Raw genomic sequence first — 14,841 nt, forward strand, 5'->3', positions numbered from 1 at the left:
CGGAGGAAACATCAAAGAAGCGCTTCGCAGGAGGCTCCCAAGCACTGATGACGTCGCCTAGCCAGGGGACGAAACGTTTGCAACAAAAACTTCCAGCTCGGCGAACAGACCCACAACATTCTATGATATTTTTGATACTGCATGATTTGGATGAAGAAGCAACGCTCTGAAAGCTCGTACTTCCAATTAAACTTTTGGACCTGGTGTTGTGTGATTTTTAACTTTGATATTGTAGGGTAGCTGTTAGTATAACAGCCATCAACACATAATGCTTTACCCCCACCAGCAAACCCTTCTTCCATTCCTTTACTACTCACATGTTCATCCATTCTTTGCCCCACCTCCAAAGTCTCTTTCACCAAAGGCATCAATCTCCAGCATTGTTTGCTGTTCAGTTTGAGTATCAGTGTTGTAGATGTTCTATATTATTTTCATTTGACTACAAAACACTCGCAGACTGGGCTACCAAGTTCTCATAGCAGCTGGTATCTGGGCTGTGCTGCTGAAAACAACTTGAAGACAAAAGCAGTGAAGACTCTTCAAAGAAGGAATGATTCAAAAAACAAATTTTCAGGTCCTGAATCATGAAACTCCAGTAAAGAGGAAGATGACAAACTGGAATTCTCATTCTTATGCTTTTCCTTCTCTTCCTACGACAGGGGGAAAGGTTAAAACACTAATTTGACCAAAATAAAGCACTTTCCATTTCTCTGGAGAAGTACAGAATTGCCTCATTCTCTGCTGGTGTGATGATGAAATAATTCTTCAGCACCTCACCCAGGAATTCATGTTGTAGACAAAAAGAAGAACAAAGACAATTTTGAAAACTATTCTGAATACAAAGGAATTATGATTTCCCTACATTTAAAAGGCACTGGATGGGTATATGAACATGAAGGGTTTGGAGGGATGTCGGCCAGGAGCTGGCAGGTGGGACTAGATTGGGTTGGGATATCTGGTCGGCATGGACGAATTCAACCAAAGGGTCTGTTTCCGTGCTGTACATCTCTATGACTCTATGACTCTACGACTCCTCTTTTGGTAATGATTCCTTTTCCTGTAGGTCATGGTACAGCTTCCACAGTCTTATCAGCTTAAGGCTGCTCTCATTGAGATTATGACATCCCAAGCAGAAAGAAGAATTTCACCATTATCAACACTGGAATAAACTTAAACATTTGAGATAATTACACCCTCCTGGAACCTACATCAGCATTGGAATCTAGAGGAAACTGTTCTATTGTATTTTGCCATATTCTAACTTTAACATTAGCATCAGGAATTTCCTCCACTACAGCTACGTCAAAGATAGAGAGGATGTCTAGTTTAGGTCTTTCTTCAGATATTTGCCCTTTTATTTACATATTTCACTCATGTACTTTAATCTTACTGAATATATTTTTTCATTTGTAGTCTCCCTTACTGCAGCTTGTTGATGCTCTTCTGTATTTAGCGTTAATTTGTGAATCCCTAATGTGTGAATCTCTCTCTGGTTGTGTGCTGTCGCTGGATGACTGCTATCTTCTGTGCAGTCAAGTTCCAAAGTCGAGCACCAGATCTCTCCAGAAGTCCTTTTGCTTCCTTTTCAACTGCTTGCTGCATAAACAGCTCCTCAGTGATGACCTGAAAATGCACCTAACTGACAAGAGAATATGTCTGATAAAGTATGTCTTTGATTTGTCCAGCTGAGTTAGGAAGCAGTAAGTTCTGTCTTCTGATGTATCTGTTCTATTTCAATTTTCAGTGAGAGTTCTGGAGCTCATACAGGAGCAGTGATACGTTGTAATTCTACATATTGCAGACCACAGGCTATTGTCAAGTCTCCAAACATGAAATGATATTGTTACCTATTTCTTCCTTCCTCAAGTCTTTACTCAGAGAGTAGTAGAGGTGTGGAATGCACTGCCTGCAACAATAGTAGACTTGCCAACTTTAAGGGCATTTAAATGGTCATTGGATAGGCATATGCATGAGAATGGACTGGTGTAGGTTAAACAGGTTTCAGATTGGTTCCACAGGTTAGCGCAATATTGAGGGCTGAAGGACCTGTACTGTGCTGCAACGTTCTATGTTCTAATTCTTGCCATTCTGTTTCAGTCATCTGTTCCTGCACTATTTTCCATAATTAAACCTGTGTATAGCTCTGTTGGCTTTCTGTTATTTATGTAATCCACTTCTCAAACATTTGCCAACCAGCTATGTTTCTGTACATATCCTTTCTTAGAAGCTTTTTTATCCTGCAGTGCTCTGGCCTTATTGTGGACATAACCTCAGCTTGCAAAGCAAGATTCTGGATCTCTTCCTGCAATTAATCTTCACCATTTGTGGTATTTTCATTCTCTTCTAGAATCACAGATTTTTACAGTATGGAAGGAGGCCATTTGACCCACTGTGTCTGTACCGGCTCCTGAAAGACATACCCAGCTGGTCCCACTCTCCAGCTCTGTCTTTGTAGCTCTCTAACTTCATCAGCTTTGAAACCTCCTGTGGAATACTCCTCCACCATTCTCCCAGGCAGTACATACCAAATCCTAATGACTCTCTGAGTAAAGAAGTTTTGTGTCATCTCATTCCTAGCTCTCTTGCTGAGCAGCTTGAAATTGTGACCCCTGACATGCCAACTAGGGGAAACAGAATATCCTTCTTTACCCTGTTAAAGTTGTTTGTAATTCTGAACACCTCAATAAGGTTGCCGTCTAATCCTTTCTGCCCCAAAGACAATGAGCCCAATTACTCTAATCTTTTCATATCTAAAATCCCTCATTCCTGGTATCATTCTAGTAAATCTCCTTTGAACTCACTCCGGGGCTCCAACATCCTTCCTTAAATAAGGCTCCCAGAACTGAACACAATACTCTAAATGCAGTCTGATCAATGATTTGTAGAGATGTAGCATCACGTCCTTGTTTTTATACCTTAATCCTCTATCAAGCCAAGGGATTCTATAAGTCTTTTTAACAACTGTTTCAACTTGCCTGGCCACCTTCAAAGAATCATGTACGTGAACCCCAAGATCCCTCTGTTCCTACCCTCCCCTCACAGTTGTGCCATTGAGCCAGGATTGTCTCTCCATGTTTCTTCTACCAAAATGCGTTACCTCACATTTCTCGGCATTGAAATCCATCTGCCAGGTGTCTGCCCATTTGTCCTTCTGAAGTCACTTCACATCATTCTCACAATTCACATTTCTCTCTTGCTTTGTATCATGCGCAAATTTAGAGATTCTACCTCAACACCCATTTCCAAATCATTTATACTAACCAGAAGAAAACAAGGCTCTCACAACGTGCCCTGCCTCCCCCACTTGGGAAACATCTTTTTCAAATCATCTCTAAGCTAAGAAATGTCCATCTATGCCTACTCTCTGTTTCATATCTTTTAGCCAACTATTTCCTGAAAGAATAAATCAAGATCTATCATGTCATGTTGATGCCAATCATCTTTATTCTTGATGAACCTCTCTTCTGCTTCAACTTGCATCTTCTCAATCTGAAATGAACAATATAGTGTATTCTCATATGGTCGTTGGAATATTTTTTCAATAAAATCTGATTCATGGCATACAGAGTCTCCTTGAATGTTTTTCATCAGTCAGAATATAGAATATTCAAATCCACACATGCTGAATTAACAACAATTAAATTAACTGGCACACTTCCATAGGCAACAAACCATCACCCTCAGTACGCCTTCTGTGGACTGGCATGGCACCAGCCAATGTTGATTAACTACATATGTACACAGAGATAGAATATTTTAACCTGTTACTTCCCTGGCTACTGCATCTCAGATCTCAATCTCAAATTTAAGTTTAACAATTCATCAAATAGCATCAATTGTTGGTTGTTGAAGAGGGTTTCAAATTTCTGTGACCCTTTGTCTGTGCGAGTGTTTTGTCATTTCCCTCCTGATTCTAATTCTCTGGTTTTAATGTCTATATTATTTATCCCTATTCTAGACTTGCCCAAATCATTCAGTTATTTACCTTATTATGTTTCCTTCAGCACAATAATGACTACATTTCCAAAGTATTTCCTTAACTGTAAATCACTTTGGAATGTCCCAAGGTGACAAAAAAATTCTAAAAATGCAAGTCATTCGTTATTGCTTTGCATCATAGTATATGTAAAATAGTTGCATGTTTATCTCTAACACAGTTACTGTAACTCAAGTCACAGGTTCTTATTAAATAAAACTGTTCAGTATTAAATTATCCAATTAATACAATGTTAATTATCGTACATCCCCTACACTTTACCTATACAGTTGCTCTTAAGGTAACGACTCCACATTCATTTGCAAGGAATTCATTATCTCAGTAATTCAAATTACTGCTTGCTGAGTTTTAAAACTGATCGCTACCCCCTTTTTCAGAATCTCTCTCCCTTCTTGTAGCTCATCTTACCCACTTTTACACCCCTTTTCCCCACCTTTTGCCTTCTGAACAACTTCCGTTCATTTTCAGCCTCTCTTCTCCCTTATCCATAACCAATCATCCTCACCTCTCACTCGCTGCTTCACTAGGTTCTCTTCAACTTGGCTTTGCCTCCCATCACTAAAACCCCACCTCCTCTCTGTCTTCCTCTGGCCTTGCTCTCCCCACCGCCTCACTCAAACCCAACATCACTCATCCCTGGTTGCATTCTCTAGCCGTTTCACCACTGCCACTACCTCCTCACTTCTCACTGTAGTTAGAAGAACAGCTCTTTACCAATTTTGTCTATTCCATGGGGGCAACTTTCCTTTAATGACTTTCCCAGGAACACTGCACTAGGATACTGTTACCTGGCTTCTTCTTATTCAACATTGCATCAAGAACATAGAACATAGAACAATACAGCGCAGAACAGGCCTTTCGGCCCTCAATGTTGCACCGACCTGTAAACTATTCTCAGCTCGTGCCCCTACCCTGTCCCATCATCATCCATGTGCTTATCTAAGGATTGTTTAAATCTCCTTAATGTGGCTGAGTTGACTACATTAGCAGGTAGGGCATTCCATGCCCTTACCACTCTCTGCCTCAATTTGTAGTTATGCCTCCTCATACAAGCTGACATCATCATCCCAGGAAAAAAGACTTTCACTGTCTACCTTAACTAATCCTCCGATCATATTGCATGTCTCTTTCAAATCCCCTCTTACCCTTCTTCTTTCCAATGAGAATAGACCCAAGTCTCTCAGCCTTTCTACATAACACCTTCCCTCCAGACCAGGCAACATCCTGGTAAATCTCCCCTGCACTTTTTCCAATGCTTCCACATCCTTCCCGAAATATGGCAACTAGAACTGTACACAATATTCCAAGTGTGGCCGCGCTAGCATTTTGTATAAGTGCAGCATAGTATTGCGGCTCCAGAACTCGATCCCTCTATGAATGAAACCTAACACACCGTATGCCTTCTTAACAGCACTATGCACCTGGGTGGCAACTTTCAGGAATCTATGTACATGGACTCCAAGATCCCTCTGCACATCCACACTACCAAGAATCTTTCCATTGACTCAGTACTCTGCCTTCCTGTTATTCTTCCCAAAGAGTATGACCTCACATTTAGCTGCATTGAACTCCATTTACCATCCTTCAGCCCAATTCTACAGTTTATCCAAGTCGGAAATGTGTTGCTGGAGAAGCGCAGCAGGTCAGGCAGCATCTAGGGAACAGGAGAAAGATTCCTGAAGAAGGGCTAATGCCCGAAACGTCGATTCTCCTGTTCCCTAGATGCTGCCTGACCTGCTGCGCTTCTCCAGCAACACATTTCCATCTCTGATCTCCAGCATCTGCAGACCTCATTTTCTCTTCAGTTTATCCAAGTCCCCCTGCAAACTGTAACATTCTTCCAAACTGTCCACTACTCCACCGACTTTAGTGCCATCTTCAAATTTACTAATCCATCCACCTAAGCCTGCGTCTAAGTCATTTATAAAAATGACAAAGAGCAGTGGTCCCAAAACAGATCCTTGTGGCACACCACTAGTAACCAGGCTCCAGGCTGAATATTTTCCATGGGGAGAAAGTGAGGTCTGCAGACGCTGGAGCTCCATCAACTACCACTCGCTACCTTCTTTCAGAAAGCCAGTTTCTAATCCAAACTGCTAAATCACCCTCAATTCCATGTCTCTGCATTTTTTCCAACAGCCTACCATGTGGAACCTTATCAAAGACTTTACTGAAGTCCATGTATACCACGTCAACTGCCCTACCCTCATCCACATGCTTAGTCACCTTCTCAAAAACCTCAATGAGGTTTGTGAGATATGACCTGCCCTTGACGAAACCATGTTGACTATCTGAAATCAAGTTGTTGCTTCCTAGATGATTATAAATCTTATCTCTTATAATCCTTTCCAAAACATTTCCTGCAACAGAAGTAAGGCTCACTGGTCTATAATTACCTGGGTCATCTCTACTGCCCTTCTTGAACCAGGGCACAACAGTTGCAATCCTCCAGTCCTCTGGTACTAAACCTGTAGACAATGACGACTCAAATATCAAAGCCAAAGGCTCTGCTATATCCTCCCTAGCTTCCCAGAGAATCCTTAGATAAATCCCATCCCATCTAGAATTGATAACACCTGTTCGTAACTAACCTCGATTCTTTCTACTCCAATATCTTGTACCTCATTCTTCTCCTCTACAAAATTCTCCTTTTCCTGAGTGAAAACAGATGAGAAATATTTGTTTAGCACCTTTCCGATCTCCACAGGGTCCATAGTCAACTTCCCACTTCTATCTTTAACTGGCCCTATTCCTACCCTAATCATCCTTTTATTCCTCATATAACCATTTGCTATTTTAAAGAGATCTGAAGGTCTGTCTCTGTCGTTATCCAATTCCCTCCCCCGCCAACTGGATCTCTTAGTCCAAGTCATTTTGCTGTTGGAAAAACACGAGTTGTCCCTTGGCTAAGAAGGAAAAGGATCAAAGGAAAATGGAACAGGATTCTCTGCTGCCTGCTCTATTATCGTGTCAGTGCACGAGATGATTCTCTGGATGAATTCAATCAATTTTTTGGATAATTGCTATCAGTGATTAATCTTCATTTTCATCTTTGGAAGTTATATTATGCCAAGTTAGAAACCAGCACCAAAACAGAATATTGAGCCTCACATGGCCTATCTCAGTGTATGTGCTCCACACAGATCTCCCACTCATCCTCATTGAACTTTGTTTCGATATTCGCTTATCGTTTTTTCCTTCAGGCACTTATTTGACTTATCCTTAAATGCACTTATAACTAAGTAGAAGTAACTAAGCTACACCTGCATGAATCTTAATGCAACCATTAAAGTGTTCTTGGAATGTCAGTGGCAAGTAGGATTGCAACTTTTCCAAAACAAATGGTACAGGTGGAAAGAACTGTGTGGATCTGTCTTCCAAACATGGGAGCTGCAGGTGAGGATAACTCATTATCTAGAGGAGTAGCACATAGATTTAACACAGCCATCCAAAAAGCTTGGCAAGTCACTTTACATTTGGCAATCATGGATTTTAAAGTATGAAATCACTATTCAACTGAGGGGATTGAGAAGAGGTAACCAATTCTTGTACATAGCTTGGAAGTGTGCACTGGTGCACTGCAGATCATTGCTGACATAATTGAGGTTAAGCTGAATATCGTAAGTAAAGGGTTTCATAGCCAGAATATTTAATCTGTCAGACAAAAGGGAATTTGAAGGAATATTCAGTCACAAGAATTATGTCCTAGGGCATGTAAAAGGTCAGTCACAAGCTTCTGCCACAGTTCAGAAAGGACCTTCTGTGGAATGAGAGGTTCGCGCAGTTGTTGAGGTTAGTGGAATGAATCATAATGATAACTTGATTAGCTGATTGATGTTCTTATTGCTCCAGGCCAATATATGGATTCACATGCTGATTTCATGGCTGTTGCTATAACCATTTAACTGATATGTGTATGCTCTAGCAGACATTGACATGGAGCTCACATAAAGATGATATTCTTGGAGTGTTCTATTTATTGTCTGAATTACCAGAAGAATGTATTAGTTCAGCGATCAGTATTGACACACTGACGTGGCATTGATTTCTGGTTCTTGATGTCACTGCAACACACAGATCTCAGAGGCTTGCACATTGAGAAAATTAGAGGGACACTAGTCAGGAGGTGAGTTACTTGCTGCTGACCTGCTCTTATTGTCAAATTATTCATATGGCTAGTCCAGTTAAGTTTCTGGTCTATGGTGAGCCCCACGATGTTGATAGAAAGAGTCTGAGTAACAATAATGCCATTGACAGTCAACAGGCGATGTTTAGATTCTCTCCTTTTGAAGTTGGGCATTACCTGTGACTTGCATAGCAAGAACATTACTTTTTGTTTTTCAAGGCACCAGCTTAACCAGGCTTTCTTGAGCTTTCAGAAAAGTGAGTTTATTAGTTAACTAAATGTGAAAAAAGAAGAGAATGCAACACCCATACATTTAATCATGAGGCATAATATTTCAGTCCAAAGAAGGTAAACAATACACACATCAGTCTCTCTCTGGGTTGCTTGAGTGGAATGTTAATAGTTCCATCACTTTTGCAGGTTTGTCTTAAGCATTTTTTTTAAAACATATGTTGGAATTTTAAAAATGTCCATGGTACTTTGAGTTTCTCATCTGCCATCATGCCATTAAAAAGCAACAAGGAAAACTTTAGCTGGAGTTGTCCCTCGGTTTACAAAAAGGAAGGGGATGGCACAGAATAGAAAAGGAGAGAAGCATGTAATGAAAGTGATCTAGAAATCATGGATAACTTTAGTCTGCATATTGACTGAGCAAACCACATTCATATTGTAACAGATGAATTCCAGATGCGTGTATAAGATGGCATTTTGGATCTAAATGTTGAGGAACCAACTGAGGAGCAGGCTATTCCAGATTTGGTATTGTGCAACAAGAAAGAATTTATTAATAGTCTTGTTTTCTGGGGTACTTGAGGAAAGACTGATCATGACATTACTGAATTCTTATCGGGATGGAATATGAAATAGTGCAATCCAAAACTAGCATCCAAATTCTAAACAAAGGAATTCACATAGAGATGAGTTAGCCAAGAGAAATGGATAGCTTCATTAAAAGAAGAAAGCGAGGACTGCAGATGCTGGAGATCAGAGCTTAAAGAAGAGCATAAGCCCTTCTTCCTGAAACATCCCGAAACGTCGATTCTCCTTCTCCTTGGATGCTGCCTGACCTGCTGCGCTTTTCCAGCAACACATTTTTAAGCTTCATTAAAAGGTATGACATTTGAGAGACAACCTCTGTGTTGCAAACTTTAATGCAATGCTTTCTGGTGACAAAAAAACTCAACAGGAGAAGTGGCCCAAACCACAGCTAATCAAAGAAATTACGGATAATGCTAGATCGAAAGAGAAGTCATATAAAGTTGCTGGGAAACATAGCGAGCTTGTGGTTTGGGAACAGGTTATACTTCAACAAGGGAGGATGAAGAAAATTGTTAAAAGGGCAAAACTAAAGCAGGAGGGTAAACCTAAAAAATAAAGCATGAGTAAACTTGCAGGAAAGACAAAAGCAAACTGTAAAAGCTTCTATAATTAGGTATAAAGAGAAAGGTTAGCAAAGACAAATGTAGGCCCATCCCAGTCTGAAACAGCATGATTGGTAAAGGAGAGAAAAGAAATGGAACAGCGATTGAACAGGTACTTTAGTTCGTCTTCACAGAAAAAATATAGAAATAACTTCCTAGAAATTCTAGAAAACCAAAAGATCAATGAGAAGGAGGAATTGAAGGAAATTGGCATCAGTTTAAAAAGAAGTGCAGGAGAAACAAATCAGACTGAAAGCTGATACTTCCTCAGCGTTGATAAGCGACATCCCAGAGGTGAAAGAAGGGGGCCTTAAAAACAATGGATGATCATCTTCCAAAATCCTATCTTCCAAAATCCTATCGATCCTGAAACAGACTGCAACCCCACTATTTAAAACACTACTTAGGGAGAAAACAGGGAATTACAATATAGATCATCTAACATCAGTAGTAAGGAAGATGCTAGTCTATTATAATGGATGCAATAACAGGACGCTTTGAAAATTTCAACAGGGTTGACATGGGTTTTGTGAAAGGGAAATCATGTTCGAGAAAACCCACTTGTCTTCAGGATGCAACAAGTAGAAAAGAAGTATGAAAACAGTGGGTTTTTGTATTGAATTTTCATTTTTGATAAAGGTCTAGATGAAAGGCTGGCTGCAGAATTAAAATGCATGGGTTTTGGGGCAATACATTGGCATAGTTTAAGAACTAGTTATTAGACTGGAGAGTAGGAAGGAAGAAACAAAAACTGCTGGAAAATCTCAGCAGGTCTGGCAGCATCAGTGGAGAGAAAGCACAGTTAACATTTTGGGTCCTGAGACCCTTCTTCAGAACTGATGGCAGCTACAAAATCTTTGTGGTTTATGCAGAGACAGAGTGGGGGGAGGGGGTAAGGAGTAAATGATAGGTGGAGAAAGAGCCCAAAGTGAGAGAAGAACTGTTGAATAGACAAAGGAGTGGAAACAGTCAGCCTAGGAGAATGAAAGCTGCTAATGGAAAGCATTAGTGGCTAACAATGGGTCATGCATAACAGCAGGTCATGTGATAACAAGGCCGAGAGTGTGGGGATGGGGTCAGGATATGGGAGAAGGTGCCTCAAGCCCTAAAATTGTTGAACTTGATATTGTGTCCAAAAGACTGTGGAGATCCCAAGCGGAAAATAGGATGCTATTCTTCCAAGTTATGCTGAGTTTCTCCGGAGCACTGCAGCAAGCCTAAGACTGAGATATTGACCAGGGATCAAGATAGTGTGTTGAAGTAGCAGGCAACTGAAAGTTCAGCATCTTTTTTGCAGGCAGAACATAGATGGTCTGCAAAGCAGTCACCCAGTCTACGCTTCGTTTCCCCAGTGTAAGGTAGACCACATTGTGAGCAGTGAATGCAGTAGACTAGATTGAGTAAAGTGCAGGTAAAGTGCTGCTTCACCTGGAAGGTGTGTTTGAGCCCCATGATACTGAGGAGGTAGGAGGTAAATGGGCAGGTGTTACATCTTCTGCAGTTGCAGGGCAAGGTGCCATGGGGATGTGGGAGTGAAGGAAGAGTGGACCAGGATGTCCTGGAGGGAGTGGTTCTTGTAGAAGGTTGAAACTTTATTGCTGGAACAGCACAGCAGGTCAGGCAGCATCTAGGGAACAGAAGATTCGACGTTTCGGGCACATGCCCTTCTTCAGGAAGGGCATGTGCCCGAAACGTCGAATCTTCTGTTCCCTAGATGCTGCCTGACCTGCTGTGCTGTTCCAGCAATAAAGTTTCAGCTTTGATCTCCAGCGTCTGCAGACCTCACTTTCTCCTCTTGTAGAAGGTTGACAAGCGAGGGGAGGGGAATATGTGTCTAGTGGTAGCATCCTGCTGGAGGTGGCGGAAATGGCCTCTGGATATGGATGCTGGTGCGATGGTAGGTGAGGACAAAGGAGACTCTATCATTGCTATTGTCTGGCAGACTGACCTCTACATTGCAGAGGCTGGGCACCAGCTCTCAGATACCTCCTCTGGTCCACGTCTCCAGCATGGAACATCAGGCTACTGTGTCCACAATGGTCACTCAGCTCATTTCATCTGGTGATTTCCCCATCCCTCTGCTGCCTCCAAGTGCATGGTCTCCCAGCCCTGGACAGCTCAGTTTTACATCCTTCCCAGAATCCACAAACTGGACTGCACGGGCAGTGCCATTGTTTCCGCCTGCTCCTGCCTCACAGAACTCATCTCTTCCTACCCAGACTTGCTTTTTCTCCCTTTGTCCAGTCTCTTCCAACTTACATCCACGATTCCTCTCACACTGTACGTCAATTTCAGGATTTTCCAGTTTGTGGGCCCCAGCTGCCTCCTCTTTACCATGGATGTGCAATCCCTTTCCACATCCACCCCCACCGGGATGGTCTCAGTTTGCTCTGCTTCTTCCTGGAGCAAAGGCCTGAATCCTCCCCATCCACCACCACCCTCCTCCGCCTGGCCAGGCTCCTTCTCATCCTCAACAACTCCTCTCACTTTCTCAGGTCAGAGGGGAGGCCATGAGTACCCTAATGGGCCCCAGTTATGCCTGTCTCGTTGTGGGGTACATGGAACATTCCTTGTTTCAGTCCTATAGTGCCTCCCACCCACAACTCTTTCCAATTTCCAGCAGCTGATTTCCAACATCCGCAGTTCTTTCAGGCTTTATTTTTTAAGTTAGAATGAAATTGGTGTGCCTTGTGGTTTTATAAATGTTGATGTGGATGCAATATATCACAGAGAGTTGTGCTCTTATTGAGAAAGATGTATGAAGTTTATTTACAAACCTAAATATTTACATTTGTCTAAGATCACAGTCATTGGCTGGGATTTCTGTGTACAGATGCTACTGTACATTACACACATGAAGCTGACTGGCTGCCGAATCACTGAGTTCATGACAGAGAGTGTGACTGGAGGTGAGCTAGGTACCTTTAAAATGAATGTTACATGTCATGGTATCATGTAACTATCTTTAAGGTGGAAGCCAGTCTAGTCTGTAACCTATGCCATAATACAATGTCCACTGTTTCTTTTGAGAGCAGCTTTGTCTATTTTTTACATTAAATGTTTTTTCAAAAAGTATGTGAAAGAGCACTCTCATTTTGAAGTAATGTCTCAGTTACTTGGTAGGCAAAAGTGAGGACTGCAGATGCTGGAAACCAGAGTTTAGATCACAGTGGTGCTGGAAAAGCAAAGCAGGTCAGACAGCATCAAAGGAGCAGGAAAATCAACGTTTCGGGCAAAATCCCTTCATCAGGAAAGATGAAGGGCTTTTGCCCGAAACGTCAATTTTCCTGCTCCTTGGATGCTGTCTGACCTGCTGTGCTTTTCCTGCACCACTGTGATCTAAACTCTCAGTTACTTGGTGTTTTATTTCAGTATGGAGAAGCTTGGAGGTTTCATCTGAAGGCTCACTGATTATGTTATCTAGTAGGGTGATGAAATGTCTAAAATTGAATCTTCCAGCTCAGCGAGCAAACCTACATCCAGAACCTCAATCTGAGCTACAAATCTTCTCAAACCTTACAAAGCTTGGAGGATATTGATTGATGCTCCAGTTTTGAATGCCTACCCTTCTATGTTTCCATGCCAACTCAGAGGGTGTCCTGGTCAAATTTGCAATAGTGATTGATTCCCCCCATTAGAGGAAATTTGGGATCCAGAAACTATCCCACATCTTGTTTCTAGACACAAAGTGAAAGTTCAGTTTCAGAGCCTGCCCTTGACTTACTGTGCCAAGACCCCCAGCAAAGACTGAACTGAAGATGGCTGATAACCCATGACCAGCATCCCAGCTTTATGTTCACACTAACCTGCACTACAAGACAATAGTCCTGCCAGTCTGCTATCTCTGTCAGAAGGACAAAGACACAAAAAGGTAAGGCAATCCAATACAAGGCAGGGATGCTATGAGAATGCAGTTAAGATCAGAGTGAATGAGCTTTAAGATAGTGAAGATACAGCCTTGTCCAGTTCATACACTGGCTGTGTGTTTCTGAGTACATAACAGCCAATACATTTTGAGATGAAGCACTGAAGTGCGGAATGGTAATGTAAGTGGATCTGAGATATGCCATGAGGGTTCTTAGACCCAGGCATCTCTCAGATAACAATGTCCATGGATGTAGGATGTATGTGGCGGATGCCCATAAAGCAGGCCAGAGATGTGGGTGTCTGACGTCCAACGTGGATGCTCTTTGAAGTGAGCAGTAGGCTGAAGTCACCAGGTTCCTGCTCTGATTCCTACATTGAGCATTCTTGACATCACGTTTCCTCACAGCAGGGAAAGCTACATATTCATGAAGCCGAGATGGCCAGTTAATAAGGTCACTAACACGCAATAATCTCCCTCTATAGGCAACTTACTGCTCCCTAGCAAGAATCGCAGCTTGATGGCCAGAACTTAGCTGAAAAATGCAGCGAGTCACTTCCAATGTCGAAACTAACCTTACTGCACTTCTCATATGACATTATCATACTTCAGTCCATTTCTCACATTGTTCACGTCCCTGTAAAATTCTACCCAAGGTTGCTGCAAAGAGGTAGGAAAAAATGAGGACTGCAGCTGCTGAAGATCAGAGTCAAAAACTGTGGTGCTGGGAAAGCACAGCAGGTCAGGCAGCATCCAAGGAGCAGGAGAGTTGACATTTCGAGCATAGGCTGTTCATCAGGAATGCTGCAAAAGGTACAGACAACAGAAGGAACTTGCTTCCAGCAGATTCCCAAACTCAAGCGTTCCTGTGTCCCAGCTCCTCAAGACCCTGCAGATTAAGAATCGGTCTCTTCAGTCGCCAACAATCATGCCAACTAGCTGTTTAGAGATTACTGTTTAGATTACCTACAGTGCAGAAACAGCCTCTTCAGCCCAACAAGTCCATACCAACCCTCTGAAGAGTAACCCACCCAGACCCATTCACCTACTCCCTGCTAATGCACCTATCACTATGGGCAATTTAGCATGGCCAATTTACCTAACCCGCACATCTTTGGACTGTGGGAGGAAACCGGAGCACCCAGAGGAAACCCAGGGAGAATGTGCAAACTCCACGCAGACAGTCGCCTGAGGCTGGAATCGAACCTAGGTCCCCAGTGCTGAGAGGCAGCAGTGCTAACCACTGAGCCACTGTGCCACCCCCTACTACAGTGCTGCTCTTTCTGTGAACTTCACCTTCAAAAATCCTGTTATCATCACCTCGTTCAGATTCACTGTGCCATTGGTGAGACAAAGTGCTGTTCAGGTGTGAGCTACTTTTTGAGGTTTGCTGTTGATTTGCAGACAACCACTGGCCAAGTGCAAATATTGC

Source organism: Chiloscyllium plagiosum, chromosome 1 (genome assembly GCF_004010195.1).
Source record: "Chiloscyllium plagiosum isolate BGI_BamShark_2017 chromosome 1, ASM401019v2, whole genome shotgun sequence".
NCBI lineage: Eukaryota > Metazoa > Chordata > Chondrichthyes > Orectolobiformes > Hemiscylliidae > Chiloscyllium > Chiloscyllium plagiosum.